Here is a 27,122-nt window from a genome sequence, read left to right as displayed (position 1 = left end):
ACATTAGTTATGAGACACTTCAAATGTATTATCAGTGGGCTATACATGTGAAAGGTGATTGCTAACATGTATCTTGGGTAATGGGCATTCTTACAGTTATGAGAGGAAAGCAGCATTATCAAGAGCAAAATTATAGTGGTAATATATTAAAGGAAGTTCTTTGAAGGGACAGTAGGACTATTGTAATCCGTGTGCCTCAGGAATCCTGCTTGGAGACCTGGAGCGTAAGCAAAGTCTGGCCTTTGTTCTTTTTCCCCAGTCAATGGGTATAATAAAGGCAGTTATGTTAGTCATTGCTGGAGTCGGTCACTAAGAGGAAGTGGCCACTGGTTGACCCTTAAGCTGGATCCAGGCTCCTCACTTCCTCCCCTGTCCTTGAGGTGTACATTCTACCCGCTGTTCCCACAGTGGGACTCATTTTCAAGAATGCAGCCCTAAGAGCGCAATGCATCTTGAAACTATCTGGACAGTATGTGTGATGGAACACAGGTAAGCCCTCTCTCTCTATATATAAACTTCTAGGACTCTGGCAGGTGGGTGCAGAGTCCTAGAAGTTTATATTTATATTTTATATTTATACCAATTAGAGATTGGTATAATGAGGTAATATCTTAGCATATTTCGACAGATAAACTAAGCTTACATATACACAGATTTTTTTTTGGAATACTGTGATGTGCTTGGGATATTCTCCATCGTTTACTGTAGTGAGTATTGGAGTAATATCATTGGTCTTAATAGAGAGATAGAAGACTCTTCTTAAGGAAGTTAAATAGTAAATAGTAAATACAATAGAAATTAAGTTAGAAAGACCAGGGCAGGGCAGCCCAGGTAGCTCAGCGGTTTAGTGCTGCCTTCAGCCCAGGATGTGATCCTGGAGGGCCCGGATGGAGTCCCACGTCGGGCTCCCTGCTTGGAGCCTGCTTCTCCCTCTGCCTGTGTCTCTGCCTCTCTCTCTCTCTGTCTCTGTGTCTCTCATGAATAAATAAATAAAATCTAGAAAGAAAGAAAGAAAGAAAGAAAGAAAGAAAGAAAGAAAGAAAGAAAGACCAGGGAGTTGAGGAAGGTGTAGTTAAAAAACAAAAAATATCTCAAAAGCTCAACGATTTGGATTCCAAGGATGTCCAGTGAATGGCCACTAGAATGTATTACAAAGTGAAATGGAAGAAAATCCTTAAAAGCTTTTTTAAATTAAGTTTTACAGACACACGTACACACATGTAGTAGGTTTTCAACTCAATTAATTTTCACATATATATCAACCTGTGAAAATACAGCCTATAGAAAAATACAGAATATTTTCAACAACCCAGAATATTTCCTGTACCTCTTTCCAGTCAGTATCCCTTTCCCAGAATTATCTTTATTTGGATTTCTATTACCCTTGAATATTTTACCTATTTCTTACATTTCCTATAAATGGTATCAAATAATATGTATTCTGACTTCTTCCACTCATTATTATTTCATGAGATCATCCATGACATAGTTTTTCTTTTTTAATTGCTATGTAGCATCTAATTTTATGAAGATTACTATAATTTACTTATCCTTTCTAGAGTTGATGCCATTTAAATTGTTTTTAGTTTTGGCTATCACACATAAGGCTTCTGTTACATTTTTGTATGTCTTTTGATGCGCATATTAATTCATTTCTCTTGGATGTATATATCTAGGAGATAATCAGTGGGTCAAAATACAACTGTAGTAGTACTGCCAAAATGAGTGCGCCAACTTATTTATTTATTTAAAGTTGTTATTTCCTTATTCATAATAGACAAAGAGAGAAAGAGGAAGGCAGAGGCAGAGAGAGGAACAGGCTTCTTGTGGAGCAGGGACCCAATGCAGGATCCTGGGATCATGACCTGAGCTGAAGGTAGATGCTTAACCAACTAAGCCACCCAAGTGCCCCTGATTGTGCCAATTTAAACTCTCACCCATATTGTCAATGCTTTGTATTGACAATCTTGTTAAAAATGGTAATTATTCTATTGGATGTTTGGTATTATTATATTTGTAGATTTAATTTTCACTTAACTGATGAATGACAATGTTGAACACTTATGTTTTCATGTATATATTGACCACTTGAATTGTTTATGATGTGACTGTTTAAGCTTGTTGCCTATTGATAAAAATTGAATAATGTGAGATTTCCATTTCTGGAAGATTGAGTCTCTGTAACTTTTCCTATCCCTCCTAGTAAGTACAGTTAAAAGCCCTGTACATTATATATAAAACAATCATGAGAAGACTCTTAAGGATGAAGGGAAGGGAGACCAGATAGGGACCTTGAGACTTGAATAACTGCACTGAGATGAGTTCCTTGAGTTTTCTTTTTGCTTCATGTATCTCAGACTAGGTACTAAAGAAGCTGGACACCTGGAAATGCCAATAACACAGATTTTTTAAAAGACCTCAGAAAAGTCCTGTTCCTTTTAGCCAAATGACCAGGAATGGGGCAGTCTAGCAAGACAGAAAATGTTCACTAATAGCTGCTTTGCTCCAGCTAAACTCCACATGAGAACTTGAATCATCTCCTCCCTCACATACAAAGAGACATACCAACAAGAGCAGGTGGGAAGCCTAGATTTGACCCATATCAAACTTTATAAGGTGCTGGAAACCTGCCCCATCTCCAATACGTACCAATGAGAGTGGCATCAGAAAAAGTCTAGTGGAAACTAGAACTTTTATTCCTACTTTACAGTAAAGAGGCACCTCAAGCCCCTGTGATTCAGTGGAGACCATATTAGAGCCTGGATCTTCACTCCCATGCAAACAAAGTACCCCTTACCCTCCTCACAGAGGTGATGGTAGAGGAGGACAAATAGAAAGTTTGGACATTTACCACCCGGCTATAAAATGGTAAGGGGAGGCCATACAGGAGCACTAAGAAGAAGGGTACCTTATTACTGCTTCTTAGCAATAAATAGATACTTAATTTCCCCAGATCTGTAGCAATGAAGACTAAGTACAGAACTTTAGATTCTATCCTGATCTGCCAGTAACAAGATAGGAAGAGGGTAAAAGAATGTAAAGGGAGGTAAGCTGTCTACACTTCCCTAGGACTGCTAAAGTATTGTCCCCTGTGAACAGTGATAAGGTGTACACACACACATGTACACACATATATATCCTTACTTATGTATTACATTATGCATATATACACATACATACATAATATAATATTTAGAATAAACATTAAGAAAGCTATAAAGAAGACACACTCAAAAACCATAGAAGGGATGCCTGGGTGGTTCAGCAGTTGAGCATCTGCCTTTGGCTCAGTTCAGGATCCCAGGGTCCTGGGATCGAGTCCCACATCAGGGTTCCCACAGGGAGCCTGCTTTCCCTGTGTCTCTGCCTCTCTTTCTTGTCTTTCATGAATAAACAAATTTTAAAATCTTGAAAAAAAAAAAAAGACCATAGAAAAATTTAAATGGAATTATAAAAAGAATTCAAATATCTACAAGAAGGTAGAAAAGCAAATAGAGTAAAACATAGAGAACAAACAGAATATAAAAAAACAAAATGGCAAACTTAAGCTTGAAAAATATAGATTATATTAGGGCAGCCCAGGTGGCTCAATGGTTTAGCACCACCTTCAGCCCAGGGCAAGGTCCTGGAGACCCAGGATAAAGTCCCACATTGGGCTCCCTGTATGGAGCCTGCTTCTCCCTCTGCCTGTGTCTCTGCCTGCCTCTCTCTCTCTCTCATGAATAAATAAATAAAATCTTTAAAAAAAGAAAGAAAAATATAGATTATATTAAATGTAAATGATCTATAAAAATCAATTAAAGGATTGAGATTGGTAGAATGGGTTAAAAAACAAAAAAAAAAAACATCATCCAGCTATATGCTGTCTACAAAAGACTCACTTCAATTATAGAAATATAAGTAGGTTGGAATAAAATTATGAAAAAAGATATACCATGCAAAGTAATTAAGAGGAAGCAGGATTGGCTATATTAAATGCTTCAGAATAGACAAAACAAAAACAAAAACCCTTACCAGAGACAGAAAGGGAAAGCACACAAATGTAAAATGGTCAATATACTAAAAAGACATAAAAATCTGAATGTTTATTGACCAAACAACAGTGCTGTCAAGTATCTGAAGCAAAACTGATAGAACTGAAAGGAGAAACAAACAAATCCACAATTATTGTTGGAGACTCTCAAAAATTGATAGAACAAGTATACAGAAAATCAGCAAGTACATAGAAGAATTCAACAACACCATTAACCAACCATTAGGATCTAGTTAATATTTATAGAACATACCACCTTACAACAGCAAAATACATGGGTTTTTTTAAGAACCTATGGAATATATACCAAGATGAACCATATCCTGAACCATAAACAAAGAGACAATCTATTCCTTGACCACATAGAATCAAACAAAAATCATTAATAGAAAAATAACAGAACCCCCAAAACACAGAAAACATCTTTAAAAAAAAAACCTTAATGATCCAGAAGTCAAAAAGGAAGTCTTGGGGTGCCTGCGGTGTGTTGCTTGGTGAAGCATCCAACTCTTGATTTTGGCTCAGGCCAGGATCTCAGGGTCCTGGGATGCAGCCCCATGTTTGGCTCCACACTCAGCAGAGAGTCCGCTTGAGGATTTCTCTCCCTCTCCTTCTATCCCGCCTCCCCACTGCTCACATGCTCTCTTTTTGTCTCTCCCAAGTAAATAAATAAATGTTTAAAAAAAGGAAGTCTCAAGGGAAATTAAAAATACATTGAACTGAATGAAACCAGCAATAACAGAAGTGCAGGATGAAAAAAATCCTTACTTTCAAATGTTCATTGTTAAACTATGCTGTGAACTGGTAGTGAATGAGCACTGCTTTTCTACAATCCTAGCAAGAGGAAGACATTCTGGGGAATCTTGTATGAGTTTGTGTACATAAAATGCCCATAGGCAAATAAGTGGCTAAGTGGGAATTTAAAGGAGAAAAACACAAACCACGACCACTAAGCAAGGAGTGCTTTCCCTCTATTTAAAGTACTTTGCAGAAGAGAAGTTTGTAGAAAGATGAAAGTAATCTGGGCCTGTTTTTATAAAAGTACATAAAAAGCATTTAATTTGAAACTAATGACTTTATAGAAAACTTACTTTTTAAATTTCTGACTCCAGTTTGAGAAGATGATCATGGGGAGTTAGATGCCGAAAGGATTGATTTTTAAAAATGTAGCATACCTCCATGGAAAGCAGTCTTTTCACTTGACTTCACTCATTATGAGTAAACTAGTTCGAATTTTATTATGTACATAAATAACAAGACATAAAAAGACTGGGAAAAGTTAATAACACTCTCAAAAAAAGAGCTTCCTAAAATATCTTGCAAGTTTTAAGTTTTCAGAGCCTGTGTATGAATCTGTGACAGCTACAGAACAGCAGGCATATGTGTTGAAGAAAATTATACACATAGACCTGAGATTCCAGCAGAATTGGAGTCTAATTTACAACAGAACTGAAAGGTAGCCTTCCTTCCAACAAGGAAATCCAACGTTCCAAGATTAGGAGAGGGGTTTTTTTTTTTTTGCATGTGTTTTTTTGTTTAATATTAGGAAAGTTTCAACCAACAGTCCACACAAGTGGTTAATTAGTAATAGAGATTAGTGAAAATTTAAAAGATCAAATGCAATTTTAGAACTCAGGTTAGAGTTCTCTAACAAGTTAGAGAATCAAACACTCCATGTGTTAGTGAAGATTTTATCATCAAATTTCATGGGCTTTCTGCTCCATTTCATTCTTCAGCTCCTCATGTTTCCCATTTGGGTACAAGATTCAGGTAACTTTTCACTTTTTCTTGCAAATGCTTTGTGGCTGGAAATCAATGATGAATAAATACCAGGATGTGGTCTTTTCACTTTTATAGAGTTACAGGAGCAGAGCATTATGTTTGAGCTTGCATGTTAGTCATGTATGTATCCGAGTTGTTGGCAACTAGAAAACAGTTAAATTGAGCATATTTGAAACAATGACTTAGTAAACAGAGAATGAAAGAAAAGTAGTAAGCTTTGCTTCTGAAATGAGCCTCAGGAGCTCACATCAGAGAGACCACAAACCTGCTGAAAGCAAATGGGCTCTTTGCAAGTTAGTTTAGTTAATTAGTTTTGAAGTATTTCTTGCAGCCATTTGCCTTTTAAGTTTGAATTTGTCCTGTTTTGGTAACTAAGAGATTTTTCATTTTTACGTTATTAAATCTGTTCATCATTTCCTTCATGGATTTGCTTATCATTACAAACTAAGGTACTCCTGTGACATTAAGGATTTAATAAATATTCAAGTCCTGATATTTTCTAGGCATTTAGAATTATTTGACTAAAGATATTAGTCTAAAATCTGTTGGGTTCATAGTAAGGGCAGTCATTAATGATGTGTAGGTATTTAGTTGAGAAAATAAATCATGATTACTTTTAGGGAAGGATTTTTTTCTGAAAGAAGTATCATGTGAAATTCAATTAGATAATTCAATCAAAAGTTGACTGGAAGTGACATATGCTAAGGACCAAAGTATCATACAGAATAGTTGCATTGCCCTAAAAATCCTCTGTGTCTCATCTATTCAACCTTTCTCCCTACTCCAAACCCCTGGTTACCACTGATCTTTTTACTGTCTCTACAGTTTTATCTTTTCCAAAATAGCATGGCATGCTCTTGGAATCACACAGTGTATAGCCTTCTTAGTTCAGTTTCTTTCACTTAGCAATATGCATGTAAGGTTTATTCATGGTGTGTGTGTGTGTATGTGTGTGTGTGTGTGTGTGTGTGTGTGTGTGTGTGTAGTTTAAGAGCTCTTTTCTCTTTATGACTGAATAATATTGTGTTGTATATCACTCATTGATAGAAGTTATCTTGGTTGCCTTCTGTTTTTGATAATTAAGATTAGGCTGCTATAAACATTTACATGTATGTTTTTATGGGATATAAGTTTTCAAATCAGTTGGGCGAATACCTAAGAGCACAATTGCTGGATCCCATGATAAGAGTACATTTAGTTTTGTAAGAAACTGCCATACTGTCTTGCAAAGTGGCTGAACCATTTTGCATTTCAATCAGTGATGAATGAGAGTTTCTGGTGCTCCACATCCTTACCAGCATTTAGTATTGGGTTTTTTTCTTCCCATTCTAATAGGTGTGCAGTGGAATCTCATTATTGTTTGAATTTCCAATTTTCTAATAGCAAGAGATTTCACACGTCTTTTCATATGCTTATTTGCCATTTATGTATCTTCTTTGGTGAGGTGTCCATTCAGATTTTTTTGCCTATTTTTAAATTAGGTTGCTTTTTTCTTTCTTTTTCTCTTTCTCTTTCTTTCTTTCTTTCTTTCTTTCTTTCTTTCTTTCTTTCTTTCTTTCTTTCTTCTTTCTTTCTGTATATTTTATATACAAGCCTTCTATGGCTTGAATCTTTGTGTCCCCTCAAAATTCATATGTTGAAATTTTAACCCTCCAATATTATGATATAAGTAAGTGGGGCTTTGGAAAGTAAATCATGAGGGTGAACCCTCATGAATGGGATTAGATTATAAAAAAAATCCACAGAATTTCCTAGTTCCTAACACCATGTGAGGACACAATGAGAGTTCTATGATCTAGAAAAGAACCCTTCCCAACCATGCTGGCACCCTGATCTTGGACTTCCAGCCTCAGAACTATGAGAAACAAATTTCTGTTATATATGAACTACCAAGTCTGTGGCATTAGATTGTAGCAGCCTGAATGGACTAGGACAAAGTCCTTTATCAGATATGTGTTTTACAAATACTTTCTTGCAGTCTATGGCTTGTCTTTATACTCTCTTTACATTGTCTTTCATAAAGCAAAAGTCTTTGATTATAATAAAATCCAACTTATCACATTTTTTTCATTCATGGATCATACTTCTGGTATTATATCTAATAACTCATTACCAAAGCCAAGGTCACCTAGATTTTGTCCTATGTTTTCTTCTAAGATTTATAGTTTTTCATTTTTTTTATAATCCATGCTGAGTTAGTTTTTGTTATTTAGGAGCTATATTCATTTTTTTAATCATATAGCTATTGTAGTGGGTTGTATAGTGTGCTTTCCCCCTTCTTGCTATCTGAAATTTCAGAATGTGATCTTATTTGGAAATCAGGTCTTTGCAGGTAAAACTAACGTAAAGATGAAATCACCCCGGCTTAGTTTAAAGAATCCAAAACACCTTGATTTAGGACTTCTGACCTCTAGATCTGTGAGAAAATAAATCCTATTGTTTCAAGCCATGAAGTTTGTGGTAATTTGTTATGATTGCCCTAGGAAAATAATCACACACTCATTTGTCCCAGCAGCATCATTTGTCAAAAAGACTACCTTTTCTCCATTAAATGTATTTGTATCTTTGTTAAAGATCAGCTGACCATATGTGTGTGGATCCATATCTGGACCCCCTATTCTGTTCCATTGACCTATTTGTCCAGTATTTTGCCAATTCCACACTGTATTGATGACTTTACTGTAATTCCATAATAAATTTTGAAGTTAAGTAGAGTCATTCCTTCAACTCTGTTCTCCTTCCATGTTATGTTGACTATTCTGAGCTTTTACTTCTCTATACGAACTTTAGACTCAGTTTGTCAGTATCTATAAATAACTTGCTAAGATTTTAATTGGGATTGCATTGAATCTACAAATAAAGTTGGGAAGAATGATATCTTGACAATAGTGAGTTTTCCTATCCATGAACATGGAATATTTCTTATTTATTTAATTCTTCCTTGATTTTTTCATCAGAGTTTTATAACTTCCTTCATACACACCTTATAAGTATCATTAGATTTATACTTAAGTATTTCATTTGGGGACTGTCTATTATGTAAATTGTATTGTTTTTAACTTCAAATTTCATTGGTTCATTGCTGATACATAGGAAAGTGGTTGACTTTTGTATAAGCACCTTGTAATCCTACAGCCTTACTTCTAGAAGTTTCTTTTGCTGATTCTTTCTGATTTTCTACATAGATAATCATATCATCTGTGAACAAAGACAGTTTTATGCTTTCCTTTCTAATCTGCATATTTTTTATTTCATTTTCTTGCCTTATTACATTAGGAAGAGATTTGTGTTAGTATGATGTTTAAAAGAGTGATGAGAAGGGACATCCTTGCCTTATTCCTGATCTTCAGTGGGAAAGTTTTGAATTTTGCACTATTTGAGTATGATGCTAGTTATAAGTTTGTGTAGATATTCTTTATCAGGTAAAGGAAGTTCCCCTCTATTCCTAGTTTACTAAGAATTTTGTTATGGTGGCGGATTTTATCAAATACTTTTTTGAATATTGTTAAGATCATCAAATATGTTCTATTTTAGTCTGTTGATGTGATAATTTAATAACGTAATTACATTAGTTGATTTTCTTTTCTTTTTTTAAAAAAATATTTTATTTAATCATTCATGAGAGCACACAGAGAGAGGTAGAGACATAGGCAGAGGAAGAAACAGGGTCCCTGTGGGGAGCCCGATGTGGGAGTCAATTCCAGGACCCAGAGATCCCAACCTGAGCCAAAGGCAGATGGATGGCTCAACCACTGAACCATCCAGGTGTCCCACATTAGTTGATTTTCAAATGTTGAACCAGCTTTGAGGTAAATTTCACTTGACCATGTAATATATGTATATATACATATATATATATATATTTAAGATTTTATTTATTTATTCATGAGACACACAGAGAGAGAGGGAGAGACAGAGGCAGAGGGAGAAGCAGGCACCCTCTGGGGAGCCTGATGTGGCACTTGATCCCGGGACCCTAGCATCATGACCTGAGCCAAAGTCAAATGCTCAACGACTGAGCCACACAGATGTCCTAGACATATTTTTTAAATACGTTTTTTAAATTAAATTTTTTTTAGGATTTTTGCATCTATGTTCATTAGAGATATTGGTCTATAGTTTTCTTTTCTTGTAATGTCTTTAGCATATTCTTTTTATTCTTTTTCAAGTTTCCATATTTATGCTTACATTATCCATATGTTCTTGCATGTGTCAACTTTTCCATCAGAGTCTTTACTGTATTAATCATAGCTGATTTTAATTTCCTGTCTGATAATTTCAAAATCTGTAATATATTTGAGTCTGGCTTAGGTGCTTCCTTTGTCTCTTCAGACTGTTTTTATTCTTGGCTTTTAGCATGCCTTATAATTTTTTTGTTGAAATCCAGATATGATATATCAGATAATAAGAACCAAGCTAAGTAGAGCTTAAGCTTGGGTTTTATGTTAATCTGGCAAGAAGTTGGGTTGTGTTTACTGTTTACTGTAGGCCTAGGTATCAAGGATTTCAAATTCCTGTAGTTTCTTTGTTTTGGTCTCCTCTGTTGATTTTGAATTTCCCTAAGAACTCCAGTTAATAAAAGTTTGAGCCCTGCAACCATTTCAGCTGTAAGCCACTGTTATTATGTTTGAGCTCTATTGATGTGGTGATGAAAAGTTGGAGAGGGAAGTATTTTTAAATCTTATGTTTATATTTCACTCTTTTGGTGGGCCTATGACCCTTGGCTGTGACCCTCACATGTTTCTTACTTTTTTCTCCTCCTTCTCCACCTTAGATAAGACAGGGAAGCTAAAGGGAACCAGAGTAAGGTCTTTGTCCCTCTACCTATGTAATAAGGATCTGGTAAGGCCTTTTCCCTGGAGAGTAGGTCTTTTAATGGAAAATGGCCTGAGTTTATTTCACTATGATGTTTCCCTTCTTTTGCCAAAGATATGAGGTGATTGTTCTCAGTTCTTCACTATGAGAATCTGGAGGTGTTCATGCTGGTGAAACCTATGGAATTTTAGGTCCTCTCTAAGACTAGAGCCCTGAGGAGTTTGTCACCCTCAAGCGAATTCATACTCAGCCTCCAGAAATGCATCAAAATTACCATTACTGTGTTTGTTAATTTATGTTTCAATTTTTGTACTCAATGAATATTTATTGATTAGGTAGTATATGACAGAGACACTTTTAGAAACTACTTATCAATGATGTAGAATATAGGAAAGCTCATTTTCTATTAGAGAAGAGACACAAATAAATTGATAATTATAAAACAGAGAGATAAGAGTTAGGATAGGGGTAAGTCCAGGGTAGTATGAAAGTACATTTCTCTTAATTTGTACTGGGTTTTATTTTCAGATTCTAGGCACAGAATAAAATACAAAAATAATGAGACAGCTGTATTTGGAGAAAATGTAACCATCTTCTGCAATTTAACAACTTCAGCAGATGTTGTGCAAGTTACTTGGCAGAAGATTCAAGGTTCTTTGCCACAAAATATCGCCACATATAGCAGTATATATGGAGAAAAGATTCTCCCACCATACAGAGATCGGCTGCATTGTGAAGTCATCAAATCCAATTCCTCATTCATAACTATCCGTGAAGTAACATTTGAAGATGAAGCCTGCTACAAATGTCTATTTAATGTGTTCCTGCATGGCAGCCATGTTGGACAAATCTGCCTTAACATTATAGGTATATAAATGTTTTATGTACAGTCAAAATCGTGGTGACATGGTCTTTAAAAGTTAAGGTCCAGAGAAAGAATATTAGAGAAAGAAATATAGTAATAGAGGTCTCCCATGGCAGGTCTTTTGTTAGACAGAAGGAAAAAAAAAGGAAGCCAGTGATAGTTACATAGCTTTTCTGTCTTCACACAATGAAGGGCCAGGTATAACATTTGGGTCTTCTGACCTCTCATCTAACTTTTTATACCACACTGATTTTATTCTGGTGAATAAATTTTGTGAATGGCTTCAGAATTTTCACTGGGAAAGAGAGGAAAAGAAAAGGAGAATAGAGGGACACCTGGGGGGCTCAGTGGTTGAGCATCTGCCTTCAGTTCAGGGTGTGATCCCAGAGTCCCAGCATGGAGTCCAGCATGGCTCCCAGTAGGGAGCCTGCTTCTCCCTCTGCCTCTCTCTCTCTGTGGCTCTCATGAATAAATAAATAAAACATTTTTTAAAAAAGAAAAAGAGAGTAGAGAAAATGAAAGAGAAAAGACTTAGAGGAAAAGAATTTCCTAACAAATTAACAAAATGTTGAAGGAATAGTGATAGTGTCATAGTGTCCCCTCATTATATTGCAGTAAATGTAAAGTATTGGATGTTTATATAAGCTAATTTTAAGGTTGGATGAAAGTAGAAATATGAATAATTTCTCTTAAGTTGGAGGATAGTAGGCATGAGAGATGGAATTGTGAAGTTTTGAAAAATGTGAGAAGAGGTATCTGAAATGGACAAGTTTCAACATTTTGTCATCATATAAATATTTGAGGGAGTCTATCTCTCAGAAATCTAGTATGGTATATTTTTATATTTAATTTTGTGTCTCCTTTTTTGTCCCAGCTGTATCTGAATTAAAATCTGAACTCCAGTCCAGTCTTGACTCTGAAGATTTTCTTACATTTATTTACTCAGCTGTGGGAAAACCTGTTCCTCAAATATCTCTTTTCCCATCACAAGTCTTAATTAATCCACCAGAAGAATACTTTGCTCAGAACCCAAATGGCACGGTGACTATCACTAAAATGTACAATATCTCCTTGGAGACTGTGAGGTTCCCTAGGTCTCCAACATCTGACTGTGCGCATGGATCATCCTCTAAGGAATGAAGAGAAGATTGTTTCTTTGTCAGTTAAACAAAAAGGTAAGTAGAAGTAATAGTCAACAAGGGGAAATGCTTTAAAAATTCATTTCAGAAGTATTTTTGTACTCATCTATTTTTAGAAATGTTAAGTCATCCTGATGCACATGCTTGGTTAAAAGAATCGAGTAATGAAAACTTTGTCTGATTCAGTTCTGCCTCCAAAGGTAACTGTTCTTAAATGGCAAATTTTTAATTGATCTCCCTTACCTGGTTTCCACTGAATTTCTGCCATGGTCAGTGAAGACCAGGTTCACTTACATCTCCTTTAACTTTTCCTCTTCCCAATATAGTTCTTTTCTTCCCAATATAGTTCTTTTGCTGATTACTTCTACAACCTTCAGCAGTGCAGTAAAACTAATTTTGTGACATTCACCATAAAAAGGCTCTCTTAGTTGCTCATTTTTCCTTGCCTATCAATTGTCACTTGATACAAGCTCTGTCAATTGTACACTCTGTTTCAAAGCCATAGTTAAACAAGGTATGATTTAATTTAATTCATTTCATTTTATTTCATTATTTCTTTTGAAAAGGTATATGCCAGTTTTATGGCTGGTCCTTTGAAAGGAATGTATCTCCCCTTCACCCTGGATGTTTTTAAAATTTTATCCTAGTATTTGTTTTACATTAGTTTTATTATTAGTGTTTTGGTGTCACATTCTTTGTGTACTTATCTTGTTTGCATTTCCCTAAGCTTTTTGAGTCTGTGGGTTAATGTCTTTCATCACTTTTGGAAAATGTGTGAACTCAGGAAAATGATGAGGATAACATTTCTCCATAATTTGTTACAATCATCCAAGAGCCAAAAAGCATCACTAGCCATCGATGATATTGAGTCATAAAGTTTGAATGAATGAAGGAGATATCACATCTTTTGGAAGTTTAACAGTTTTTCTGCATAACATTTTATGGGTCTATTGGAATAAATAGCCTAGTACACAGTCCGGATGCGATAAACATAACCTCATTTAAACTTAGGACATATCATTAATCTCTTAACTAAACAATCTGTGAACTAACCTAAATAAAGCACAAAAAAATGACCAGCACAAAATGAAACTGCTATAAAGCATAATACACTTAGGCCAACATAAATTATCCTTGCATCATTTTCAGCCAACCCAGGTTAGCACAACCTGGTTCAAGCAGAGTCAACTCTGCTGCAGAATTAGAAGAGTGAGCAGTTTCCCTAGTGATTTTGGTAGTCAGGCAAACAGGCCACAGAATCTATCCTATGGTCTTACAATGTTGTTTCATGTGATTGATAATTTGCTTGTTACACAACTTTGATTTAATTACCTATCCACCCTTAGAACTTGTAAAATACTCCTCCATTGTCTTTGATCATTGTTATTGCTGAGAAGTCAAATGTCGATCCAATAATTGTAATAGTAAATATTACTGTATCTTCTCTTAGATAATGTAGTATCTTCTCTTTATCCTTAGAGTTCTGAAACTTCCTAGTGCTATTTTTAGGGTATTTTATTTTTAATACTTCAATGCAGCTGGCATTTGGTGAGTTCCCTTGGTTTGGAAACTCAAATCCTTCAATTTGAATATTTTCTCATTTCCTTAAGAATTTTCCACCTGCTCACTTAACTTACTCTTTTTTATAAACCTCAGTTAAGGGGGGTGGGGCAAGATGGCGTAAGAGTATGGGTCCTCAACTCACCTGGTCCACCAACTTACTGAGATAACTTTTAAAATACACAAATTCGACTTGAGATTTAAAGAAAGAACAGCCGGAATGCTATAGAGAGAAGGGTTTTCGCTTCTAGCAAGAATTCTCTAGGGTGAAATTTACTTAGGTCGTGGTTGATATTCTTGACTCAACCTGCTCATACAGCCACTCTGCACTGAGATAAATGACTAGAATGAAGAATTCACCACAAAAGAAACAAGCAGAAACAGTACTCTCTGCCACAGAGTTATATATATACGTTCTCTGCCACACGTACATATACGTTCCTAATGTGGGAGCTGCCAAGTATATCAATCAATTAATAACCAAAGTAAAGAGATATGCAGGAGGCATATCTCCATATTAGTCTCCACTAATAGTAGGAGACTTCAACACGGCACTTTCTGCAAATGATAGATTTTCTAAGCACAACATCAACAAAGAAACAAGGACTTTATTTTTTTATTTTTTTTTTTTTGAAACAAGGACTTTAAATGATACACTGGACCAGATGGATCTCACAGATATTTACAGAACTTTCCATCCAAACGCAACTGAATACACATCTTCTCAAGTGCACATGGAACTTTCTCCAGAATAGACTGGGTCACAAATCAGGTCTCAACCAATACCAAACGATTGGGATTGTCCTCTGCATATTCTCAGGCCACAATGCTTTGAAACTAGAACTCAATCACAAGAAGAAATTTGGAAGAAACTCAAACATGTGGAGGTTAAAGAGCATCCTACTAAAAGATGAATGGGTCAACCAGAAAATTAGAGAAGAATTAAAAAGATTCATGGAAACTAATGAAAAGGAAGATACAACGGTTCAAAATCTTTGGGATACAGGAAAGGCAGTCCTAAGAGGAAAATACATCGCAATACAAGCATCCCTCAAAAAATTGGAAAAAACTCAAATACACAAGCTAACCTCACACCTAAAGGAACTGGAGAAAGAATACCAAATAAAACCTACACCAAGCAGAAGAAGAAAGATAATAAAGATCCGAGCAGAACTCAATGAAACAGAGACCATAACTGTAGAACACATCAACTGAAACAGGAATTGGTTCTTTGAAAGAATTAATAAGAGAGATAAACCATTAGCAAGCCTTATTAAAAAGAAAAAGAATTCAAATTAATAAAATCATGAATGAAAGAGGAGAGATAAACAATACCAGGGAAATACAAACGATTTAAAAATATATTATGAGCAGCTATTCACCAATAAATTAGGCAATCTAGAAGAAATGGATGCATTTCTGGAAAATCACAAATTGCCAAAACTGGAACAGGAAGAAATAGAAAACCTGAACAGATTGCTAGAACTCACACAGCAATTCGGCAATGTGGCAGGATACAAAATCAGTGCCCAGAAGTCAGTGGCATTTCTATACACTAACAATGAGACTGAAGAAAGAGAAATTAAGGAGTCAATCCCATTTACAATTGCACCCAAAAGCATAAATTACCTAGGAATAAACCTAACCAAAGAGGTAAAGGATCTATACCCTAAAAACTACAGAACACTTCTGAAAGAAATTGAGGAAGACGCAAAGAGATGGAAAAATATTCCATGTTTATGGAATGGAAGAATTAATATTGTGAAAATGTCTATGCTACACAGGGCAATTTATACATTCAATGCAATCCCTATCAACATACCATGGACTTTCTTCAGAGAGTTGGAACAAATCATCTTAAGATTTGTGTCAAATCAGAAAAGACCCTGAATAGCCAGGGGAATATTGAAAAAGAAAGCCAGAGCTGGGAGGCATCACAATGGTGGATTTCAAGTTGTAGTACAAAGCTGTGGTCATCAAGACAGTGTGGTACTGGCACAAAAACAGACACATAGATCCATGGAACAGAATAGAGAATCCAAAAATGGGCCCTCAACTCTATGGTCAATTAATATTCGATAAAGCAGGAAAGACTATTCACTGGAAAAGGACAGTCTCTTCAATAAATGGTGCTGGGAAAATCAGACAGCCACGTACAGAAGAATGAAACTAGACCATTCTCTTACACCAGACACAAAGATAGACTCAAATGGATGAAAGATCTAAATGTGAGACATGAACCCATCAAAATCCTAGAGGGGTGATCATCCCGTGTGGTTCAGCACTGCCCTCGGCCCAGGATGTGATCCTGGAGTCCTGGGATTGAGTCCCGCGTTGGGCTCCCTGCATGGAAGCCTGTTGCTCCCTCTGCCTATGTCTGTTCCTCTCTCTCTGTGTTCATGAATAAATAAATAAAATCTTTTAAAAAGTCCTAGAGGAGAACACAGGCAACACCCTTTTTGAACTCAGCCACAGCAACTTCTTGCAAGATACATCTATAAAGGCAAGGGAAACAAAAGTAAAAATGAACTATTGGAACTTAATCAGGATAAAAAGCTTCTGTGCAGCAAAAAAAAAAAAAAAAAAAAAAAAAAAAAAAAAAAAAAAAAAAAAAAAAAAAACCACAGTCAACAAAACTAAAAGACAACCTACAGAATGGGAGAAGATATTTTTGTACATGACATATCAGATAAAGGGCTAGTATCCAAGATCTATAAAGAACTTATTAAACTCAACAGCAAAGAAACATAACAATCCAATCATGAAATGGGCAATAGACATGAACAGAAATTTCACCAAAGAAAACATACACGTGTCCAACAAGCACATGAGAAAATGCTCTGCATCACTTGCCATCACGGAAATACAAATCAAAACCACAATGAGATACCACCTCACACCAGTGAGGAAACAACAGGAAACCACAAATGTTGGAGGGGATGTGGAGAAAAGGGAACCCTCCTGCACTGTTGGTGGGAATGTGAACTGGTGCAGCCACTCTGGAAAACTGTGGAGGTTCCTCAAAGAGTTAAAAATAGACCTGCCCTACGACCCAGCAATTGCACTGCTGGGGATTTACCACAAAGATACAGACTCAATGAAACACCGAGACACCTGCACCCCGATGTTTATAGCAGCAATGTCCACAATAGCCAAGCTGTGGAAGGAGCCTCGGTGTCCATCGAAAGATGAATGGATAAAGAAGATGTGGTCTACGTATACAATGGAATATTCCTCAGCCATTAGAAACGACAAATACCCACCATTTGCTTCGACGTGGATGGAACTGGAAGGTATTATGCTGAGTGAAGTAGTCAATCGGAGGACAAACATTATATGGTTTCACTCGTATGGGGAATATAAAAAATAGTGAAAGGGATTATAGGGGAAAAAGAGAAAATGAGTGGGAAAAACCAGAGAGGGAGACAAAACATGAGAGTCCTAACTCTGAGAAACGAAGGAAGGGTACTGGAAGGGGAGGTGGGCAGGGGGATGGGGTGACTGGATCATAGGCACTGAGGAGGGCACTTGACAGGATGAGCACTGGGTGTTATACTATATGTTGGCAAATTGCACTCCACTAAAAAATATACATAAAAATATATGAACCTCAATTAAGTGGGCATTAATACATTTCAATTGAATTTTATTTTCTTCTTTTAAGAAATATACCTCTTTTTTCATAATATCAGAGAGATTTTTAAAAAGTTATCTTTAACTGCTTTCATTCAATTTTTCCTTCTTTTGACAATCAGGTTTATAATTTTGAACTGCTTTTACAATTTAAGATTAATTTTACAAATTAAAGTTCATTTAAATTTTTTCATGCCCTGTTTTTCCTACTTTAAAAAAAGCAATTATCTTGTCAAATCTATCTGAGAATAATAATTTAGAAGTAGTTGTAATTGGGATGCCTTGGTGGCTCAGCAGTTGAGCGTCTGCCTTTAGCTCAGGGTGTGATCCTGGGGTCTGGGATCGAGTCCTGCAACAGGCTCCTTGCAGGGAGCCTGCTTCTCCCTCTTCCTGTGTCTCTGCCTCTCTCTCTCTCTCTCTCTGTGTGTGTGTGTGTGTCTCTCATTAATAAATTTAAAAAAATAAAAAAAAATAGAAGTGTTGTAATTATCTTCTGTTTCTTTAATTATCTCCTATCCCCCCCCTCCCCGCCAACTCACTACCACCTGATTGATTGATTGACTGATTGATTGATTGATTGTTTTAAGTAGGCTCCATGCCCAACAGGGGCTTGAACTCACAACCCTGAGATTAAGAGTCACATGCTATACTGACTGAGCCAGCCAGGTGCTCCCCATCATTTTAATTTTATGTTTCTTTTACTTAGTCTTTCTCACTTTGATTTCATGCTTTATTCAAAGCCTAGTGAGCCCTGACTGGAGAATTACAGAATATTATTTGGTTTATTGCATTTTGTAAAGAAAGATTTTTGATTGTAGAAAGCAGGCAGCTGTTACCCAGGAGACTCCAAAAGCCAGAATGTAGAGGACTGTACTTTGGGCTTCTGACCTCCTACTCTAGTTATTTCCAGTATATTTGTTAAATTCCTTAACTGCCCCTTTCTTCTCTCTCTCTCTCTCTTTTTCTTGGCTGAGGGGTAAGCACACCTGGCTCTCCAGCATTGTGACTTCAGATATGGAAATGGGTGCTTTTGACTGTAAGTTTCATTCTCACATTCACCCCTCCTTCTTTTGTCATCTGAGTTCTAATGCTCTCCAGGTTCTGCAGAGCTGTCCCTGCAGGTGTAGGCCTCTTTGTGCATACATGAAACCTGCAGCTTCTCTCATCCTACACCTTCATAAGCCATTCCTCTATCCACTTTACATCTTTTGTAAATTTGTTTAAATCTCTTGCCAGTAAAGATCACTTTTCTGTTTGCTGTTTTTCACTTAATCATTTTACTTTTGTTGCTATCATTTTAATGAAGTCTTAGAAAGGAGTAGAGGTAAATATGCCTGTGTTTCTTGAAAGTGAAATTAATCAGCTTCTTTTTCCTGGAAAAATTCCCCAAATCATGAGATTGGAACATGCCCATTGTATCTCCCATCAGTCTATTGGCTGAATTATTATGGTTAATTTCACTTCTTATTGAGCTACAAATGTCTATAAAGAAGTAACTTATCAATTTAGAAGATAATTCTTCCTTGCTTAGCTTTGCAACAAATATTAGGGATATAGATTCCTGATTCTACTGAAATATTTTTTATTTTTTAAGATTTTATTTACTTATTCATGAGAGACACAGAAAGAGAGGCAGAGACATAGGCAGAAGGAGATGCCCTGCAGGGAGCCTGATGTGAGACTTGATCCCAGGACCCTGGGATCACTACCTGGGCCAGAGGCAGAAGGTCAACCACTAAACCACCCAGGCGCCCCACTACTGAAATCTTCTAAACAGCCTTAATTCCCATGCTTTATTATTGACTTAGGGGCTCTGTTCACATTTTAGGCCCATTCAGCCTCCTTAGCCCATTTTGAATAAGCTATGTAATAACCCACTGAAAAAGAACATAGTTAAAATTAAAAACTGCAACAAGGTGTTATCTGAACAGTCAAAAATAAATAGCACAAAGTTTCTCACATGGATTTCCCTAATAGCATCAGGAAAGAAATAATTGCTAGCAAGAATTTCTCTTCAGTGGTAATGAAAAATTCAAAGCTGTGAATTAAAAAGAGGTAGGCTGTTACAATGAGCAGAAAAATAACCTCAATCAGATAGAGGACCCCAAAGTCTACCACAAGCAGACCTAAGAATATAAAATGCACAATAATTCATGCTATTTAATATAAGTGCAAATTTCTTTAAGGTCCATTCACAAAGTGTAGTGGTTCACTTTTATGTTATACCTAAGAACCAGCATCGATGATCACCATGACCTTTGGTTAAACTTATGTTACAATGAAAAATGTAAATTATATTCGGAAGATTATGCAGAAAGAAGTGGATTTGTAATACAGTTTAGGAACACTGTGGTCAAAATACCTACTATACAGTGTTGACATATTATGTTTCTTTCCATAAGACTGCAGGCTCTAGAACCAGACAGAACTGAATTTGCTTCCCAATTTTGCCACTTAATCACTATGTATCTTTGGGCAATTTTCTTAAAATCAGCCTTTGTTTTCCCTAATCATACTCACTTAGCTGATACAAATAACCCTTATAAGATGCTTTTCACATTGCTTACCACATTAATCTTAAATACTCATTTATCATTACCAATTTATTTTGAGTTTTTTGCAGATTCTTTGAAAATTCCATTTTAGTAATCGAGTAATATTTCATCATGACTACATTACATTTTTCTTAAACATTATCTTGCATTGAATATTTGAGTGGTTATATCTTTATATCTTTTTATTTTTTTATATCTTTTTTTCTTATTTTTGAGTGTGGTAAAATGGTATTAAATATTACCTGTCTTCAATTTGAATATGCATTTGTACATTTTTTTATAAAACTGACTATGGCAAATAATCTCATAGTATCAATTTGAAAGTCAACAAAGCAATGGCAAATCAAAAGAGCATTGCAGGAACACCTGGATGGCTCAGTGGCTGAGTGTCTGCCTTTGGCCCGGGGCATGATCCCAGGATCCAGGACTGAGTCCCACATCGGGCTCCTGCGTGGAGTCTGTTTCTCCCTCTGCCTGTGTCTCTGCCTCTCTCTCTCAGTCTATGTCTCTCATGAATAAATAAATAAATAAAATCTTAAAAAAAAAAAAAACAAGAACCAAAACAAAAGAGCATTGCAGATTTAAAGTACCAAAATGACAGTCCAATGTATGGAAATGAAGTATAGTCACAAAGAACATGTTTCTGGTTTGTGTCTTTCAGGTACTTCTGGTTCGTATATTTGGTTGTGGATAGTTGGTACATTCATCATTTTGCTATGTATTTTGTTTATCATTTTCCATCTTGTTCAGAGAAAGAAAAAGTAAGTTGTATTACTATCTGTCTATGATAGGGAAGGTGGGTCAAATAGGGTTAGTTTTAAGTATAAGAAAAGAAATTTCAAGGGCTTTGGCAAAATTCATCATGGAAAGGATGATGATGGAAAACTCTTTTCTGTGTACTTAGTAATTTTTGCAGTCAAGGGTTTCTCTTTGTTCAAATGATACCCTACTTGGGCTATTAGTAATTTATACTTATGGCAAATTGAGCTTAAGATTCTTTTTTTAGAACAGATTTTGAAGAAGAGAGCATATGGACTTCAGATGACTGGTGGGAGGTGATCCGCTGGGTGGTAAAAAAGCCTGAGATTGGAAGCTTGAGATAAATCAACCTCACAAAACCACAGTAAGATGAAAGTGGCCATACTTTATAGGACTAATATAGTAAAATACCTCTTTATTTGATAAATACTTCTTGAGTGCCTATATATTGCTCTTCATAATTCTCAGTGAAGGCAACAGAGACGCAACTAAAACAGACAAGTTTTAGAAACTTATGCTTCAGTAGGGAGAGGTAATCAATGAAAAGTTAAAAGGAAACAAGAGGACACTGGGTGGTGATATGCACTATTTATTTAGAAAATAATAGAACATTTATAAAACAGATTTAGAAAATAAGGCAGAGTGATCTAATTGAAAGAGGCTATGGGACTAGTTTATATTGAATGGTCTCTCTGAGGAGTTGACATTTTAAATTGGAATCTGAAGTTCTCAACGAAGAGTATTCCAGACAAAAAAGGAAGGGTTATTATAGGTCCTGGGGTGGAAATGAGCTTGATGTGTCCCAAGACAAAATGAAGTCAGTGTACATAGGGCAATGATTAAAAAATAGAGATGGGGTTTAGAATGGCTAAGGCCCTCGGACCTTGAAAGGCATGTGCAGTACTAATCCATCGAAGTATTTAAACCAAGGAGGTGTAAAGACCTAATTTACACTTTTTTTTAAAATTTACACTTTAAAAAGATCTCTCTCACTGGAATGTGAACAAAGTTTCTTAGAATTCAAGAATGAATGAAAGGAGCGTTTTAAAGAGGTGATTGCCATAGTCAAGATGGGAAACATTAGTGGCCTGGACTAGGGTGGTAGCAGTGGGAATTGAGGGATTAGGGATAGGTTTAAGATGACAAGATTTGCACTGGATATATGTGGATAAAGGGGATAAGAGGGAAATTATCTTGGTGATTCTAAACATTTTGGCATAGATTAAAGAAACCTTTTATAAATGGGGAAAATTAGAACAAATTTTGAGGGAAGATCAAGCGTTCTATTTTGAACATGTTAATTTTTAAATGCCTATTTGACATCCAAGAGAATATGTCAATTATATTTGAATCTGGAATGTATAGAGCAGAGGAGACCAGAGGTACAAATTTGAGAGTGCAGTGGATATGTTCTTCAACAAGACAAATCATAAATTATGACTTTCACTATTATAGGGTAGAAGTAACCTGCAAGTTCTGTTAGTGGAGTATTTTTATGCTGAACTAAGCATTGAAAAGATATTTTGATCAATCTCTAAAGAGATCTGAATCTCCCAATTTTTTATTCATAGCATACTTTTAAAATCTACTGCCATTAGGGGGAGTGTTTGGTCTATCTTCATTTTATGGATCTGTCAATGTCTTCATACCTGTAGGTCAGAGAATGCTCTTGAAACTACACCTCAGCTGAGACAGCCTGCAGAGCAATCCTTAATGAGACACTCTGTTTCTGTACACTTGTAATTGGCAGGTATGTGACTTTTGCTTGCATTGCACATACTTCAAATTTAAGACTAAACCTTCCATGTTAAATTATCCATTTGGTAGCAGCAATTACCATTTTAAAAATAAATGGAAACAAGGATTTGTTTATGTAATTCAGTTTCATGAACTAGTGGGTTCAAGTGAAGTTGTATTAATATTAATGACTTTGAATGTTTCTATTCATTCCCTAATCCAGGACGCCTCCTGAATTGGGTTATTTTTGTTTGTTTGTTTTCTGAGTATTAGTATGAGCATGTCTTCATATATTTCTTAGCCATTCGGGCTTCCCCTTTGTGGGGTTCCTGTCTATATCTTCATGTAATTTCTGATTGGTTGTCTGTATTTACAGAAATTCTTTATAGTCTAGATTTTTAAAAAGATTTTATTTATTTATTCGTGAGAGACAGAGAGAGAGGTTCAGCAATAGAGGGAGAAGCAGGCTCCCTGTAGGGAGCCTGATGTGGACTTGATTCCAGAACCCTGGGATCATGCCCTGAGCCAAAGGCAGGCGCTCAACCACTTAGCCACGGAGGTGCCCCTATATTCTAGATTCTTTATGTAGTACTAGATAGTGATTCCTCCTCCCCATTTGGCACCACTCTATTAAATTTCTCAGTTATATCATCAAAAGAACAGAAATCTTTAATGCAAAAAAAAAAAAAAAAAAAGAAAGAAATCTTTAATGCTTTAATGTTGTTAAACCCATCCATTTTTCACCTAACAGTTTGAGTTTGGGGACCTTTTTAAGAAGTCATCATCCATGTAAGTTCACAAAAATATAATAATATCTATTAGCTTCATATTTTTCTATTTCATATTTAGGTCTTTTAACCTTTGAACATAATGTAGGAATGACATATATTGTCCATTTCATCATACAAAGAGCCAGATTTCCTAACATCGGCTACTATACAATCTGTCCTTTCCTTATTGATGAGCTCTGTTTTCAGCTCTGTCAAGGAGAGTTTTGTCCCACTATTTAATTTTTTATTTATTCATGATTGTTTATAGTTTTTATTGTTATGTCTTTTGTTATGTTAAAATGTGGTAGGGAGAGATCTCCTTTTGTGTTTTTTAAAGGTGTATCTATTCAGGGATTCACACACATGCACATACACACCATGAAATAAGTTTATGCTTTTAAAAAAATACAGCTGGAATTTTAATTCATCTTACATTGAATTAATAGGTTAATTTAATTTAGAGAGCATTGATATCCTTACAGTGTAGTTTATTTATTCAAAAATTTTAAAATTTTGTCTCAGTAGGTTTTGTGTACTTTCTGTTAAATTAATTCCTTGGTACTTTTACTTTGTTCACTATAATGAATGGGATTTTATTTTTTAATGAAATTTTCTAGGTTTTATTAGTGGCTTAGGAACAGTTCTGGATTTTTTAGGTTAACCTATATTTGGAAACCTTGCCAAACTCTTTATTAATTCAAAGTTTTTCTGTTTATCTAAAAGTTTTCCATGTAGACAATCATCTCTTGTACACTCAGTGACATTTTTGCTTCTTTCTTTCTAATCCTTATATGTCTTGTTTATATTCAATAGCACCAATTACCTTTGTCTCGCTTTTCTGAAATGAAAGACTGTGTTTAAAATTTCACTAAATATAATATTTTGTGTGGTATTTGGCTATTAAGCATATTGTCGAGTTTAGAAAATGTTTTAATATTTCTATTTTCTATCATTTATCATATACAGACTGTTGAACTTAAGAAGTAATATTTTTCTATCTGTTAAGATAGCCATATGAGGTTTCCATAGTAGTCCATTAATATGATAAACTACATTGACAGATATCTAGTGTTAAACCATTCTGGGACTATTTTCTTGCTTATATTTTAAATAAAACAGGATAATAATTTTCATTTCTTTGAATTATCTTTCCCCAGCTCTGAAATAAAATTTTCAAATTAAGGTTTTGAAATTGACACTAGCCTTAGAGAAATTACTTAATCTTTTAGTAGTTCTCCATTTAGGAACATATATATAAGATGGGTATTTCTATTCCTTCACAATTATCTGGGTCTGGAGGGTTTTTGTCAGGGGAATTCTTTGATTTCAGCTTAGTTCCTTTCAACATTACAGGCTTATTAAATTACGAATTTTTATGCCAATTGCTATTTTTTCCCTAATTTTAAACAATTTTATTTTATTGTAGTAAGAACATTTAGTATAAGATCTACCCTCCTAACAAAAATTTTAAGCAAGCAATATAGTATTGTTGATTATAGGTACAGGGTGGTACAGCAGATCTCTAGAACTTATTCACATTGCTTAACTTCTGCCTATTGGTTAGTAGCTCCCCATTTCTCCCTCTCCTCAGTCCCTGGAGACCATTGCTTCACTCTTGGATTCTACGAAGTTGACTATTTTAGATATGCCATATAGGTGAAATCTTGAAACATTTGTCTTTCTGTGACTAGCTATTTCACTTAGCATAATGCCCTTGAGCTTCATCTATATTGCCACCTATTACAGAATTGCCTTCTTCTTAAGGCTAAATAGTATTCTATTGTACGTATAGACCACATTTTCTTTATCCATTTGACATTTAGGTTGTTTCCACATCTTGGCTACTGTGCATAGTGCTGCAATGAACATGGAAGTACTAATATCTCTTTGATTTCAATTCTTTTCCATAAATATCCAGAAGTGGGATTGTGTCATATATAATTCTATTTTTATTTTTTAAAGAAATCTCCACACTGTTTTCCACAGTGGTCTTACCATTTTGCATCCCCCACCAATAGCAGACAAGAGTTCCAATTTCTCCACATCCTCATCAATATATGTTGTCTTTTGTTTCTTGTTTGTTTTGTTTTGTTTGTTTCTATTCTATTATTAACAAGTTTTTTTGAATCGGAGTATAGTTGACACACAATATTATATATTAGTTTCAGGTGTACAACGGGGTGATTTGACGGTTCTATATATTACATATATTTATCACAACAAATGTAGCTACCATCTATCATCATAAAGTTACCATATCCTTGACTATTCTCTATGCTTTTCTTTTCATCTTTGTGACTTAATTATTTTGTATCTTGAATTTTGTACTTCTTAATCCCCTTCACTTATTTTGCCCATTCCCCCACACCCTTCCCCTCGGGTACCATCACTTTGATCTCTGTATTTATGAATCTTTCCGGGTTTTGTTGGTTGGTTCGTTTGTTGGTTTGATTTGTTTTTTAGATTCCACATATAACTGAAATCATATGGTATTTGCCTTTCTCTGTCTGACTTATGTCACTTAGAATAATAACCTCTAGGTCCATCCATGTTGTGAATGGCAAGATTTCATTATTTTCTATGTTTTATGGCTGAGTAATGTTCCATTACATATATGAATGGATAATAGTATTCCATAAATATAACATATATGATAATAATATATAATATTCCATATATACAAAATAATAATCGAGGCATCTGAGTGGCTCAGTTGTTAAGCATCTGCCTTCAACTCTGGTCAGGATCCGAGAGTTTTGAGATGGAACCTGCATCCAGCTCCCTGCTTAGCAAGGAGCCTGCTTCTCTCTCTCCCTCTGCTGTTCTCTTGCTTGCCCTCTCTGTCAAATAAATAAAATCTTAAAAAAAATTATAATGGATATATTCCATTACATATATGAGTGAATAAAGATGATGTGATTGACATATATGCATCAATATACATATCAATTAACAATACTAATTCACAGACACGCTAAAGTTAGCCAATGAACCTCCTTCATGGATAACCCAAGTGCTTTTCAAACTGCTGCTTCTGTGCTGGGTCTCAGACAGGGTGATAGAGTGTGCTGGCCCTTTAAGAGTCTCAATTTCCTATATCCCTCTGGCTCTCCCAAAATTAAGCCCTACAGATTTTCAAAGCTCCTGGAGTTATGCCCTGCTGATTTTTTTTTTAAGATTTTATTTATTTATTCATGAGATACACAGATAGAGAGGCGGAGACACAGACAGAGGGAGAAGCAGTCTCCCTGCAGGGAGCCCAAGAAGGGCTCAGATCCTCAGACCCTGGATTGCACCCAGAGCCAAAGGCAGAAGCTCAAGTTCTAAGCCACCCACGAGTCCCTGCCCTGCTGATTTTTAAAGCCAGATGTTATTGTTGCCAGATTGCAGGGTTCTTGTCTCATGGAGTTGAACAATGAATCTCATGGACACCAAAGCGTGAAGTGAAGTGAAAGTTTATTAAGTGAAGATGAG

The 27,122-nt window shown here is 35.6% G+C and overlaps 1 protein-coding gene across 22 annotated transcripts in view; it reads left to right on the top strand.

Annotated features, from left to right (window-relative positions):
* Positions 1 to 471: 471 nt before the first annotated feature.
* CD200 (CD200 molecule) overlaps positions 472 to 27,122 on the top strand; it is a 71,567-nt gene continuing 44,916 nt past the window's right edge. For 8 of the 22 annotated variants that reach the window (XR_005986529.1, XR_005986533.1, XR_005986537.1 and 5 more), the window contains exons 1-4: positions 11,159 to 11,497; positions 12,370 to 12,670; positions 21,044 to 21,143; positions 22,797 to 22,891. The gene's annotated coding sequence lies outside the window, so the exon portion shown is untranslated. Of the gene's footprint in view, positions 490 to 5,678; positions 5,804 to 11,158; positions 11,498 to 12,369; positions 12,671 to 21,043; positions 21,144 to 21,388; positions 21,506 to 22,796; positions 22,892 to 27,122 lie in introns of those variants that run through there. The other 14 variants (XM_041746757.1, XM_041746827.1, XM_041746774.1 and 11 more) reach the window with 7 other exon arrangements.

The sequence above is a fragment of the Vulpes lagopus genome, chromosome 1 (genome assembly GCF_018345385.1).
Source record: "Vulpes lagopus strain Blue_001 chromosome 1, ASM1834538v1, whole genome shotgun sequence".
Lineage (NCBI taxonomy): Eukaryota > Metazoa > Chordata > Mammalia > Carnivora > Canidae > Vulpes > Vulpes lagopus.
The sequence above is the reverse complement of the archived record's forward strand: the minus strand, read 5'-3'. Positions and strand labels throughout refer to the sequence as shown.